Here is a 15251-nt window from a genome sequence, read left to right on the forward strand (position 1 = left end):
TTGCACTACTAGATATTTACCCAAAGGATACAAAAATACGATTTAAGGGGGCACATGCATCCTGGTGTTTATAGCAGCATCATCAACAATAGCCATACTATGGAAAGAGCCCAAATGCCCATCAACTGATGAATGGGTAAAGAAGAATAATTTACAGAGAGAGAGAGAGAGAAATATTACTCAGACATCAAAGAGAATGAAATTTTGCCATTTTTGCAATGACTTAGATGTAACTAGAGTGTATTATGCTAAGTAAAACAAGTTAGTCAAAGAAAGATAAATACTATATGATTTCACTCATATATAGAATTTAAGAAACAAAAGAAGTGAACATGGAGGAAGGGGGAAAAAGAGAGGTAGGCAAAGCATAAGAGACTCTTAACTATAGAGAACAAACTGAAGATTGATGGAGGGGTGGTGGGGGGGATTGGGTAACAGGGTGATGGGTATTAAAAAGGACATTTATTGTCATGAGCACTGTAAGTAATGAGTACTAAATTCTACTCTTGAAACCAATATTATACTATATATTAATTAACTAGAATTTAAATAAAAACTTGAAGGAAAAAAAAAGAAAACATACCATATGTACTTCAGTTGCATAAAGTAGTAATTTCTAGCTTATTCAAGTAAAAGGACGTGTTTTGGACAAGCTTTCTATCTACTTGTATAAGGATAATTTTGCTTTTAGCAATTGTATATTGAAAAAAATGCATTATGAAAAGTATAGTTGTCACAAAGTAATATTGAATTAATTGGACATTATTAATCATAGAATTTATATACTCTGAAAAACACATATACACATGTAAAATTTTATTTGAGTAATCTACAAAAGATGCTTGGTAAATGCTTGAAACTTATATACTGTTTACAGTGAGTCCATGGCTCTCCAGGAATCAGAACCCCACAGGTTGGGAACCACTGACATAATGGATTTTTTTTTTTTTTTTTTTTTTTTGGTCTTCTTGATCTCTGTTTTCATCATCCTCCAAATATTCCTTTTCTACTTCTATTTGATTTTTAATAAATCTGTTTTGGCATATAATGGATAGATAAAGAATTTTTATTATGAAATAAAAGTGATAGCCTAATTTTATGCCCATAGCACTAACATTATTTTGAATAAATGATAAGTGGTTTTAGGAAATTAGGATGTTCTGTGACAATTATGACTCTAACTGAAAAAAGTTGGTCTTGATCATAATACTAAATCTGAGTTTGGTTTCACATAAGTTACCATGTAATTCTACCAGGTTATGTTGCCAGCCTCAAGGAGTTAGAATTTTTCCTTATACTAATTTAGACCACAACCAGCTTGCTCCAAAGAGTTCATATGGAGACATAACTTTAGCTAATGAAAACAGGGATTAAAGTTTGCCTCAAAAGGCCTGTGAGCTAATCTAAATACTCTGTGGCGTTTGCCATGACAGAAAATCTTGTCTCTATTTTTAAAGCTATTCCTTTCACCAGTGTTCATTTGCCAAAGTTATGGTGTTAGATACTTTAGAGCTCAGAGAGAAAAGTTTGGTCATCTCTCCACAAATTATTTCCTAAACTTAAAGTTAAGCCCACTTTCTTGAGTTATCCTATGGAAAATGTTTCATCTTAAATTTATTCAGCCAAGATTTAGTGATGTTTAAAAGTGTTTCTGTAATGTCCCTAAAGACTTATTCTGATTTTTTTTTCTGTTCTTCCATTTTGTCATCATGGAAATATTGATGGACTCCAAGAAAAAAAAAAAAAAAAGTGAGCTTTTGAGTTTATTTAATTCAAATATTTTAGTTAAACTTTTGGAAAATATTTAATATGCAACTTTTAAGATAAAGAGTACATCATGATGATTTATAACATTAATAAATATTAGCTAATGACTTCCAAAGGTATGCAAATCACAGGACAGTATACATTTTAACAACTCCCCATCTAACCTAAATAAGAGATTTCACTGTTCATATGTGTAATATTTATCCCCAAAAATCTTTTGCTAACTTACATTCATATTAAAGCATATGCAAGTCTCTGTATCTTAACAACCTCAGTAGCACTGGATTCTGGTAACCATGTTTTATGTTTCCAGTTGTATACCAAATACAAAGTTGTATTTGACCTACTATTCTAAATTTTGTGATTATTTAATTTTAAATGAAATTGAACATATTTTAATATTTATTGACTATTTTAATTTCTTTTTTAAAATTTTATTTATTTATCTGATAGAGAAAGACACAGCAAGAGAGGGAACACAAGCAGGGGAAGTGTGAGAGCGAGAAGCAGACTCCCCACCAAGCAGGGAGCCTGATGCAGGGCTTAATCCCAGCACCCCAGGATCATGACCTGAATCTAAGGCAGATGCTTAACAACTAAGCAACCCAGACATACTGACGATTTAAATTCTGTATTGTTTTTATTGGTTTATATTGTTTTTTTTTTTTTTATCATATTGATTTTCAATGTATTTTGCCTGAGTAAACTAGTTTTGTCATGTGTTGAATTACAAATGCTTAAGAGTTGGATATTTCTTACTGTTTTTATGTATCTCTATATGTGTATGTGTGTTTGTATCAAATTACTGATTTTCATTTTATGAACTCATTTTCTGTCCATATCTGGAACCAATAGCTTATTTAAAAATGTTTTTTAAAAGAACAGTTTTTCCTTAAGTTTACAGTTTTAGTTTTATATGTATGATATTGGTATAAATATAAATAATTTTGGAATATTGTAACAACTGTGTTTGTGTTAAGAAATTAGGTATAGGGCAGGGGAATGAGGTCAATAGGTGATGGGCATAGTGTGGTGAGCACCCAGTTTGTATGTGGGTAGTGAATCACTAAATCCTACACCTGAAATTCAAGTTGCACTATATGTTAGCTAACCGAAATTTAAATAAAAACTTGAAATAAAAAGAAATTAGGCATATATTTATCTCTAAAATTGCTAAATGATTATTAAATAATCTCTATTTTCTGAAAGAATTTAAATGGCCCTAAAAATTCATTAAATGTATTCATTTTTTCTATATATCTACTGTTAGTTCTGTACTTAAGATTCTGTTATACTGAGATGTGTGAGTGTGGGTGTTCCTTTTTCTTATATCTTATTGTACAAAATATTGTTGGTTTATATGTATTTTATTAATTTTAGAAACTACTCCCAAGCTTTCCTTGAAATGTATTTTTTTAAAGATTTATTTATTTATTTATTTATTTTAGAGCATCTCTCTCTAAAGCTGGCAAAGGGGCAGAGGAAGAGAAAGAGATAGAGAAAGAATCTTCAAGCAGACTCTCCGCTTAGAGAGGAGTCTAACGTAGGGCTCAATCCAGGACCCTGAGATCATGACCTGGGCTAAAATAATGAGTTGGAGATTTAACCAACTGAGCCACTCAAACACCCTTGGAAATGTAGTTTTTAAATTCTTTTATTTCTCTTTTAATCTTCTCTAAGAAAGTATAAAAATTTTGTGAAGTTAAATATATTGTTGTTTAGTCAGTGAAACTATGGAAATGTTTTAGGAGAACAGATACAGTTATGTACAGTAGAAACATATTTCTATTTCAGGTGTATGCCCTTACAACCACTACCTGAGTTTTAATGATGTTTTTTCCTTTGTTTTTTTAGGGAGAGAGTGAGTGAGAACAGTGAGAAGGGACACCCACTTGCGCCCTGGGTGGGGGAGGGACAGAGAGCAGAAGAGAGAATCTCGAGCAGGGAGCCTGACCCTAAAACCCAAAGATCATGACCTGAGTGGAAAGAGAGGCGAACACTCAGCTGCCTGAGACACGGAGACACCCAGACACCCCTAATGCTTATAATTTTAACAAATTGTTAGAAAAGAAATTACTGAATATAACATTTAGAGTCAGTTTGAAGTCACTATGAACATTATTTTCTTCCATCTCATATGAACATTTTAATTAATTTTTAAATTCATCTCATTGACTAATTAAGAAATAACATTAAATTATTAACATATAGTGAAAGTTCTTGACTTTTTCCATACTTTAAAGAAAATTAGGACAAAACCCTATGAAAAATCTTTTTTTTTTTACATAATCATTGCTGTTTTAAACTCCATCTCTTTGATTGTAAGTTGAATGGGAAAAAATTACTTCTTAAATAGATTCAGACTGGTGATTCTTTTCAGTTCACAAAGAGGCACGAATAATCCATTATATGTTTTAAACCAGATTCGTTTACAATGTAGCCTCATTTACATTATGGAAATTACTTACAAGCTTTTAATCATTTAACAATTTTTCCTTATTTTTGAGTTGTTGTGAAATCTACATTTGATACACATTTAGATGTATTTTAATGGGAAGTAGGAAAAAGGGCAAATGTAATATTGTAAACCCAAAGCCATATTACCTTTGAAGATTGCAAGTTATTTTTATTTTCAATCCACTGCACCATTCATGATTTGTTCAAATCTTGAGTTCCCAAAATATAAAGACTCCAAAGGAATCTTATAAGGAGATGAACTACTTACCAAGTTTGCTCTCAGAAGCTATGGACAGAGTTCCACAAAGTAGTAAAGATCAGCTCTATCTAGCCCATATGCAGGAGTATTTTTCCTAATTTGGTGAATAGAATGAGAATGATGAAGATAAGTTGTTGCTACAGATTAAAAAAGATAACAGTATCCTCTCTCTTAAAGATCCTCAAGAATGACAATTTTACATAGTTACCAGTACAGACTAGGTTTTATTACTTTCCCAAGTGGCTAGTGATCTGACCTCACATTAATTATTAAGTAAACATGGTTTGCCATCAGTAGGAAAGCCCCTACAAAAAAAGAAAAGTTTTTGCCTTGCTGATATTTATCAAATCTAGAAAAGATAAAAGAAATTCCTATAAAGCAGATCAGTGAAACATTTATTCTACACAATAAAGGATATGAATTTCTGTAAGACTCAAATAAGATTGTCAGGTTGGTAGTTATTTAGAGATATGTTAAAAAAAAGTGATAGAAGTTCTTCTGAGAAGCAGGAAACAGAGTTGTCTATTGACAAATTAATGTGAAGACAAGGATGATGATGCCTTGGAATGACTCTACATCAAACTACAAACCAGTCTGAAAACATCACTTAATGTTGGAAACCAACTGTAATGTCTACATTGATCAAGGCAACCATAGAAAGTGGTGATAAAATTGTACCTCCAGGGATGAATGTACACTGTGTGTTTGGATGGCTTTTTTGTAGGTATTCTTTTCAAGTTAAACTTTTCTGGACAATTGTGAATATTACTTTTTATAGGCAGAAATGATAATGAAATGTGACAAATGACTCTACTATCAGAGCTTCAAACTTGGGTTTGATTACTATTGATTACCATTTTTTTAAAAGATTTTATTTATTTATTTGACAGAGAGAGATCACAAGCAGGCAGAGAGGCAGGCAGAGAGATACAGGAAGGGAAGCATGCTCCCTGCTGAGCAGGGAGCTGGATGGGGAGCTTGATCCCAGGACCCTGGGACCATGACCTGAGCCAAAGGCAGAGGCTTTAACCCACTGAGCCACCCAGGTGCCCCTTGATTACCATTTTTGATACTTACAAATCCTTCAAGTAATGGCATATCCTATAAGTCTCGGTTTTCAATTGCCTTATTTTTAACTTTATTAAATAAATATATTCCTCCCCTCTCCCCGCCTGAAATTTTCTACATGTAAACCACTTGCGTCTCTGTAATCTAAAGTGCTTCACTCCCTCTTCTTGGAGAACCACTTCTGAATTCTGCCATGGATCTGTTGGGTCTTCACACTGTAGATGATAGGGTTCATCGGCGGTGGGAAGATGATGTAGGTGTTGCCCATGAGGACATGGACTGCAGGAGAGAGGTGCTTTCCAAAACGGTGCACCATAGTCAGACCAATGATTGGGATATAGAAAACTAGAACTGCACAGATGTGGGAGACACAGGTCTGCAAGGACTTGAATCGCTCCTCCCGGGATGCAATAGTCAATACTGAGTGCAGGTTCAAGATGTAGGAGACCAGAATGAACACTGCATCCAAAAACAGTGTGCAGATCACCAGAGCCAAGGCATAGAAGCTCTTGAAGCGGATGTCAGAGCAGGCGAGCCGAAGTAGGTCCTGGTGCAGGCAGAAAGAGTGGGAGAGGATGTGGGAATGGCAATAGTGAAAAAACTTGAGGCGGATTATGGGAGCAAGGATGAATGCAAAACTCCTAACCCAAATTCCCAGCCCAATTATTATTATTATTATTATTATTATTATTATTATTATTATTTTTGACAAAGAGAGAGAGGTCACAAGTAGTCAGAGAGGCAGGCAGAGAGAGGAGGAAGCAGGCTCCCGGCTGAGCATAGAGCCTGATGCGGGGCTCGATCCCAGGACCCCAGGATCATGACCTGAGCCGAAGGCAGAGGCCTTAACCCAATGAGCCACCCAGGTGTCCCCCGAGCCAATCTTAATGATTCTGGCACTGGTTAGTATGGACGTATACCTCAGAGGATTATAGACTGCTGTAAAGCGATCAAAATCCATGGCCAGAAGAACTCCAGACTCTGAGAGACAGACCATGGATGAAATAAGTTTGGGCAATGCAGGCATCCAGGCTGACTTCCTGACTGAGTCCCCACAAGATCCCCAGCACTGTCCATACTGTGGACAGCCCCATGCATAGGTCAGTGAGGGCCAGCATGACCAGGAAGTAGAACATGGGCTGATGCAGGCTCGGCTCTGTCCGAATCACGTGCAGCACCAGGCAGTTCCCTGAGAGTACCATAGCATAGATACAGGAGGAAGGGATGGAGAGCCAAGGGTATTCATTCCCGTTCCAGGCCAGGGAAGCCTGTTAGGAGAAATGTTGAGGAATTGGTGCCGTAAGGTGGAAAAGCAAGCATGGATGATGTGAGGTATTTTCTCTATGAGTCAATGTTGGTGTCCATTTGCTAGGTAACTTTCATACAACTTGTATTCTCATATAGGATCAATCCGAGCAAAACTGGTGTATGTATGTAATACAGAATTCTTTAAATTAAAAAGTCACATTTATTGTTGTTCACATCTGTTATCCAAGTACCCCTCGACATTTAGGAATCTTGTTTTATTTCTACCTAGAAAAATATGGAGCGTAGATGAAGGAAAAAGTGATCATAAATAGATTTTGTCTTTTCTCAAGCAACTAGCAATTATGATAAATTTTGACTTTCCAGATGTCTACTAATCTTTCAGAGTATTTGTAAAAAGTTATTCTTCATCTTTTGAATGCTGTTCAGTCTGTCTCTTCATACAACCAGTGATTCCATCTTTCTCTTCTATCTGCCAATTACTGCTCAAGTCTCAACTCAATTGCAAAAACTCCAAGATACATTTGTTTCTCTGCTCTGAAGAAAGTAGATCGTATCTTTGTAAGTGCTTATACCAAGAGAGAGCTGGAGGGCGGTAGTATATAACATCAGGGAAGATATGGATATAAATGGACCGCATGTCCCTAGAGATATTCTGTTCACATTTCAAAGGAGTCATCATCTGCCTGCAATCTGGAATTAGCCATGGGGAATGCACTTGTTTTATTTAACAGACACATACTCCATTTAAAGTTCAAACACTGTTTTAAAACTATTAAACTATTAAACTATTAAAAACTATTACAGAAACTAATATAACACTGTACGTTAGTTATACTTCAGTTGTGAAGTAGATAATACCACACAAACCCTACGTAGTGGGCACTATTGTGAGCCCTCGTTATAGATGACTACATTGAGTTCAAGAGAGATTAAGCAGCTTGCTAAAGTCACACTGTAAGTGAAGATTTGAAATCCTTGCCGGCTGACTCCAAGGCACATGCTTTGAACTACTCATCTCTCTGTCTTCAATTTTATTGGGATCACTTCAATGCCTGTTGCTTTCATAAAGCATGAGGTTTAAAGGTTTCAGGAGTTCTCTCTAATCTTTAAATTTACACTAAGAGTATCTCATTTATCAGTTCTATTTGCTTTCTGCAAGATCATCAGTGAGTTTCAGATCCTCTATCATATTGCCTTCCTTCACAAACCAGGCTTTCAACTCTCACCAGCTACCACAAGGTAGATATTCTGTTTCTTCTGTTGCTCTGGAGACTTTCCAGTCTTTGTGAGCAACTGATTCTCATCAATCACTAATTTTCTCAATTAGAGCTTCTCTCCAGCTCCTGTCGGCTTTACTGAGGTAGAGTGGACTCATAGCATTGTGTAAATTTGAGGTGCACAACATGTTGATTTGATATTTTACATATTTCAAAATGATTACCGCCATAACATTAGCTAACGCACAGTTAAATTTATTTTTAAGTATTTTATTGTTTCTATGCTATTGTAAATGGATTGATGTCCTTATTTCTTTTTCAGATGTTTTGCCATATCCTGTAACTTAACTGAATTTATTGATTCATTCTAGCTGTTTTTTTTCTGTTTGTTTCTTTTGTTTCTGTGTCATCATCAGGATATTCTCTATATAACATAATATCTGCCAACAAAGACAATTTTACTTCGTCATTTCTTATTGGGATGCCTTTTCCGCCTTTTCTTGTCTGATTGCTCTGTCTAGGATTTCCAATTATGTAGAATAGAAGGAGGGAGAATGGCCACAATTGTCTTATTTCTGATCTTAGAAGAAAAACTCAAACTTTTTGCTGTTGAATATAATATTGGCCATGGGTTTGTCGTATATGGCCTTTATTATGTTGAGGTATGTTTCTTTTGTACTCAATATATTGAGAGTTTTTATCATGAAAGGATGATGTATTTTGTCAAATGCTTTTTCTGCCTCTACTGAGATGATTATATGATTTTGTCTTTTATTATATTAATGTGTTGTATCACAGTTATTAATTTGCATATGTTGACTTATTCTTTCATCCCAGGGATAAATGCCACTGAATCTTGATGTATGCTTTTTTTAATATACTGTTCCTGCTTTGTGTGTTCAGAGTGCTAATATTTTATCAAGAATTTTTTCAAATGTATTCATCAGGACTGTTGGTCTATAGTTTCTTTTCTTGTAGTGTATTAATCTAGGTTTGGTATTAGGATTATGTTGGCCTTGTAAAATGAGTCTGGAGGTGTTCCTTCCTCTTCAAGCTTTTGAAAGAGTTTGAGAGGGTTGGCATTAATTCTTTTTTAAATATTTAGTAGAGTTCACCATCACATCTGATCCTGGGCTTTTCTGTATGCAATGATGGATTACTGATTCAACCTCTTTATTCATCATTGGTCTGTTCAAATTTTCTATTTCTTCATGATTCAGTCTTTGTAAGTTTTATGTTTTAGGGAATTTATCCTCTTCTTCTACGTTATCCAGCTTGTTGGTGTATAATGTCTGTAGAAGTCTCTCATTATTTTTTGTGTTTCTCTAGTATCAGTGCTAATGTCTCATCTATCTATGATTTTATTCACTTGAGTCTCCTCTTATGTTCTTCATAGTCTAGCTAAAAGTTTGTAAATTTTGTTTATCTTTTACAAAAATGGCTTAGTTTCATTGCTCATTTCTACATTTTTTTCATCTCCAATTCTTTTCTTTCTGCTATGATTTTTGCTCATTCTTCCTTCTTTCTTTCTTCCTTCCTGTCAACTTGGGCTTAGTTTGTTCTGTTTCTAGTTTATTTTTTTTCCAATGGTATTAAATTTTATTTGAGAAACATGATTTTTTAAAATATTTTATTTTTTTAAAACATGTATTTTTATCCCCAGGGGTACAGGTCTGTGAATTGCCAGGTTTACACACTTCACAGCACTCAGCAAAGCACATACCCTCCCCAATGTCCATAACCCCACCCACCCAATCCCAACCCCCCTCCCCCCAGCAACCCTCAGTTTGTTTTGTAAGATTAAGAGTCACTTATGGTTTGTCTCCCTCCCAATCCCATCTTGTTTCATTGATTCTTCTCCTACCCACTTAAGCCCCCATGTTGCATCACCACTTCCTCATATCAGGGAGATCATATGATAGTTGTCTTTCTCTGCTTGACTTATTTTGCTAAGCATGATACGTTCTAGTTCCATGCCATGTTGTCGCAAATGGCAAGATTTCATTTCTTTTGATGGCTGCATAGTATTCCATTGTGTATATATACCACATCTTCTTGATCCATTCATCTGTTGATGGACATCTAGGTTCTTTCCATAGTTTGGCTATTGTGGACATTGCTGCTATAAACATGTGGGTGCATGTGCCCCTTTGGATCACTAAGTTTGTATCTTTAAGGTAAATACACAGTAGTGCAATTGCTGGGCCATAGGGCAGTTCTATTTTCAACATTTTGAGGAACCTCCATGCTGTTTTCCAGAGTGGCTGCACCAGCTTGCATTCCCACCAACAGTGTAGGAGGGTTCCCCTTTCTCCGCATCCTCGCCAGCATCTGTCATTTCCTGACTTGTTGATTTTAGCCATTCTGACTGGTGTGAGGTGATATCGCATTGTGGTTTTGATTTGTATTTCCCTGATGCTGAGTGATATGGAGCACTTTTTCATGTGTCTAGCCTCAGCAATCAGACAACAAAAGGAAATTAAAGGCATCCAAATCGGCAAAGAAGAAGTCAAATTATCACTCTTCGCAGATGATATGATACTATATGTGGAAAACCCAAAAGACTCCACTCCAAAACTGCTAGAACTTATACAGGAATTCAGTAAAGTGTCAGGATATAAAATCAATGCACAGAAATCAGTTGCATTTCTCTACACCAACAACAAGACAGAAGAAAGAGAAATTAAGGAGTCCATCCCATTTACAATTACACCCCAAACCATAAGATACCTAGGAATAAACCTAACCAAAGAGGCACAGAATCTGTACTCAGAAAACTATAAAGTACTCATGAAAGAAATTGAGGAAGACACAAAGAAATGGAAAAATGTTCCATGCTCCTGGATTGGAAGAATAAATATTGTGAAAATGTCTATGGTACTTAAAGCAATCTACACATTTAATGCAATTCCTATCAAAGTACCATCCATCTTTTTCAAAGAAATGGAACAAATAATTCTAAAATTTATATGGAACCAGAAAAGAACTCGAATAGCCAAAGGGATATTGAGAAAGAAAGCCAAAGTTGGTGGCATCACAATTCCGGACTTCAAGCTCTATTACAAAGCTGTCATCATCAAGACAGCATGGTACTGGCACAAAAACAGACACATAGATCAATGGAACAGAATAGAGAGCCCAGAAATAGACCCTCAACTCTATGGTCAACTAATCTTTGACAAAGCAGGAAAGAATGTCCAATGGAAAAAAGACAGCCTCTTCAATAAATGGTGCTGGGAAAAGTGGACAGCCACATGCAGAAAAATGAAATTGGACCATTTGCTTACACCACACACAAAAATAGACTCAAAATGGATGAAGGACCTCAATGTGAGAAAGGAATCCATCAAAATCCTTGAGGAGAACACAGGCAGCAACCTCTTCGACCTCAGCCGCAGCAACATCTTCCTAGGAACAACGCCAAAGGCAAGGGAAGCAAGGGCAAAAATGAACTATTGGGATTTCATCAAGATCAAAAGCTTTTGCACAGCAAAGGAAACAGTTAACAAAATAAAAAGACAACTGACAGAATGGGAGAAGATATTTGCAAACGACATATCAGATAAAGGACTAGTGTCCAAAATCTATAAAGAACTTAGCAAACTCCTCACTCAAAGAACAAATAATCCAATCTAGAAATGGGCAGAGGACATGAACAGACATTTCTGCAAAGAAGACATCCAGATGGCCAACAGACACACGTTTCTAGTTTCTTGAGGCAAAAAGTGAAATTGTTTATTAGAAATACTAGTTTCTTAATGCTGGTGTTTATGGCTATAGAATTCCCTCTTAGAACTGATTTTGTTAATTGCATAGGTTTTAATTATAGCATGTTTTACTACCAAATATGAAGTCTATTTGAGTCTTATTCCGAAACTTTTAAATATGTAGGGAAGAAACCCTCTCTATTTAGTGTTTAAACTGTACTTTGCTTTGCCCCTGTGGGTCTCTTTTTTCTCACAGGTTATATATTATTTCAAAATTTCCAGAAAACAGAAGAAATGAAGATGAAAGAAGGATGAGAAAAGTTAAGAATGATTTCTGGGTATATTGTTAACAAAACCTTTGTCATTTTTTCCTGAGAAAAAGATAATTTTTCTTCCCTTAATTTTTCTGAATTGTATCTGTTCAGTATTTTGGTTCTACATGGGAGCTCAGTTCTAATATCTTCAACATCTTTCCTATATTTCTGAAATGAGTGTGGGGACATGAGTCTTGTGTAGTTAACATGAACCACAGTTTCTGTATTGTTAATATTGTTAGTGTAAGCAAACAATGTGATTTGTGGCACATATTCTTGTGGATTTCATTTACCTTTTAAATCTTGGCTTCTGGAAATTAAAAAAGGTTTTACTTAAATGTGTATCCAGTGTTTCTAAGTGTGTATCTAATGTGTATCTAAGTGTTTATACCAGAGCGAAGTTCAAATATTTATTCCACAACATTAAAGGAAATCAAAGTCTCTCCACAGTTTCTGTAGTGTAGTGTTCCTAAACTAGAGATTTTTATTTTCTGTTTTAAAAATTAACATGTAATGTATTATTTACCCCAGGGGTACAGGTCTGTGCATAGTCAGACTTACACACTTCACAGCACTCACCATAGCACATACCCTCCCCAATGTCCAAAACCCCACCACCCTCTCCCGATCCCCTCTCCCCAGCAACCCTCAGTTTGTTTTGTGAGATTAAGAGTCTCTTATGGTTTGTCTCCCTCCCAATCCCATCTTGTTTCATTTTTTCTTTCACTACTGCTCAAACTCCCCACTTTGCCTCTCAAATTATTCATATCAGGGAGATCATTGATAACTGTCTTTCTCTGATTGACTTATTTTGCTCAGCATAATACCCTCTAGCTCCACCCACATTGTTACAAATGGCAAGATTTCATTTCTTTTGATGGCTGCATAGTATTTCATTGTGTATATATACACCACATTTTCTGTATCCATTCATCTGTTGATGGACATCTAGGTTCTTTCCAAAGTTTGGCAGTTGTGGACATTGCTGCTATAAATATTCGGGTGCACATGCCCCTTCAGACCATTACATTTGCCTTAGTCCTTTTGGCTAAGATCAAGTGTAGTATCAAAACCAGAGTTTTTTAATACATTGAAAATGATCAGGTTGGATGACTTAAACATTTTAAACAATAAATATTTTAAAATTGTTTTCTAAGGTAGAAAGATTATGCAGTTAGGTTGAAAGACTCACATTTAAGTAATTGGAACATTATTAAATGCCATAGCTATGTGATTTTCAGGAAGTTTCCAGTACATATCTCTAACCACGTGTCATTATGTAGTTTTAGATTCTAAGTAAAACTAAGTGGTAAAACCCATGTTAAGTTTTATTTAGCCTACTATATCTAAAATATTATGTCAATATGTAGTCAATATAAATATTTTTGAAGAGACATTTTAAACCATTCTTTCCCAACTAAGTCTTTCATCTGGTCTGTAATTTGTACTTACATAACATCTCAATTTGGCTTGCCACATTCCAAGTACAAAATAGGCCCTGGTGGCTCATGGATAACATATTAAAGAATGCCACTCTAACCTCAGTTTCTTCATCTCTGAAATGGAAACAATTACAATTTACTTGTATTAAGTGTTTGCTTTATGTCATTCGTGATTCTAAATGTTTTACAATTTCATCTAACTTAATTGTCAGGACAATCCTATGAAGTAATGTCATCATCCCCACTTTAGATGAGGCTAAGTATCCTGCCCAGGGACAGAGTACTCACAGGTGTTGGAGAAGGGTTTCCAAACCAGAAATCCTGGTTTATAAGCACATTTTTTATCTACTGACATTAAAATAAAAGATATGTGTGTTCAGTAATTCTATAAATTTAAATAGATAGCAGACATACTCTAATTCTGAGAATTAAATATTGCTAAAATTCCTACTGCAATTTAAATGCTAAAAAAAAAGTGCTTGGTGTAATTGCTATTATCAAAGTAGAGACTCAGATTTCAAGCAGCTTATAATAATTATCAACCTTACACAAAACTATTGACTTTGAAGAATGTTTTATTTGCTAGCACATGAAGTCTTTGAATAGTGAAGTCATGTTATCAAAAACAGAAGGAAAATTGTAACTGAAATGGAGGGAAATAAAATAAAATTTATGTTAATAACAATAGGCTGTTTTCTATAGAATATATCTGCTGCCCTTCAAAAAACATGTAAGGACTCATTAGGGAGGGAGCAAGCTACAAGACATTTCTTGATCTCTCTGTCTGACATTTACTCCAAATCTCCCTGGACAGAGAATTGTAATTGCAAACATGCACTTGTGAGACTATTCAGATTTGGTGGAGTGGAGAGTCTGCCCTGCAAACACTGCCTCGGGGTTTGCCTTCGTTACCCCAAAGGAACACAGCCCTGTAATTCACTCACTCCCAGCCCCTCCTGGGGTTCAGGCTTTACTCTAGTGATTCCCAGACCTGCATAAATTTTGTTTCTCCTAGAATGGCCCTGCCACTGGGACAAAAGGAGGAAGAACAAGATCCATTTTCAAGATTGGCGCGACCATCTCTACTGTGAGTGACAGTTGTTCATTTTAAGGCAGCAAAAACAACATGTCAGAATGGACAACATGACTGAGAAATGAATTCTCCAAGTGACTGAGTGTCTTATGTAACAGGCAGAGGTTAATCTTATAGCCCGTGGCAGTGATTTGCAATTTAATTCACCAGGTTTTATTTTTTGTTTTTGTTTTTGTTTTTTTTTTAATTCATCAGGTTTCAAATGCAAAAACTAAAATGTGTTTTCTTTTTCTACTTGGTGTACTTAAACTTCATTATTATACCTTCACATGCCAGAAATCATTTTTTTCTCTGTTATTTTTAGTATATAGCATTGAAATAGAAGGTGACAGTGAGATTGTGTATATGGACATGGATTCCTCTGATAGGGTAATGACCTAATAACAAGGAGGTTTCACATGTAGGCATAATGGAGTTTGTTTCAGAGTAAATGCAGTTTCGGTAAAAAAGCATTGGTCTTATGTAAAATGAGTTGTAGTGCCAAATCCAGTCATTCTTTCTATGGCTTTTCCCTCTAAGTTTATATTAAGGGATGGAAAACACTAAGGATACTTAATAAGCTATTCCCATAAATATATATGTGTATACACATACACATAAAGACAGACAAACACACACTTTTTATTTTTTTCTGAGAGGTTTCTGTTTTTATAGATTA

General features: G+C 35.4%; 1 pseudogene across 1 annotated transcript; it reads right to left on the reverse strand.

Moving 5' to 3' along the window:
• Window positions 1–5705: 5705 nt before the first annotated feature.
• LOC309840309 (olfactory receptor 51V1-like) lies at window positions 5706–6871 on the reverse strand (annotated as a pseudogene). The gene is made up of 2 exons: window positions 6429–6871; window positions 5706–6209 (listed from the first exon to the last, which is right to left on the reverse strand). The product of its transcript is annotated as an olfactory receptor 51V1-like (transcript).
• Between the last annotated feature and the right edge of the window lie 8380 nt (window positions 6872–15251).

Source organism: Mustela nivalis (assembly GCF_964662115.1).
Source record: "Mustela nivalis genome assembly, chromosome: 9".
Classification (NCBI taxonomy): Eukaryota; Metazoa; Chordata; class Mammalia; order Carnivora; family Mustelidae; genus Mustela; species Mustela nivalis.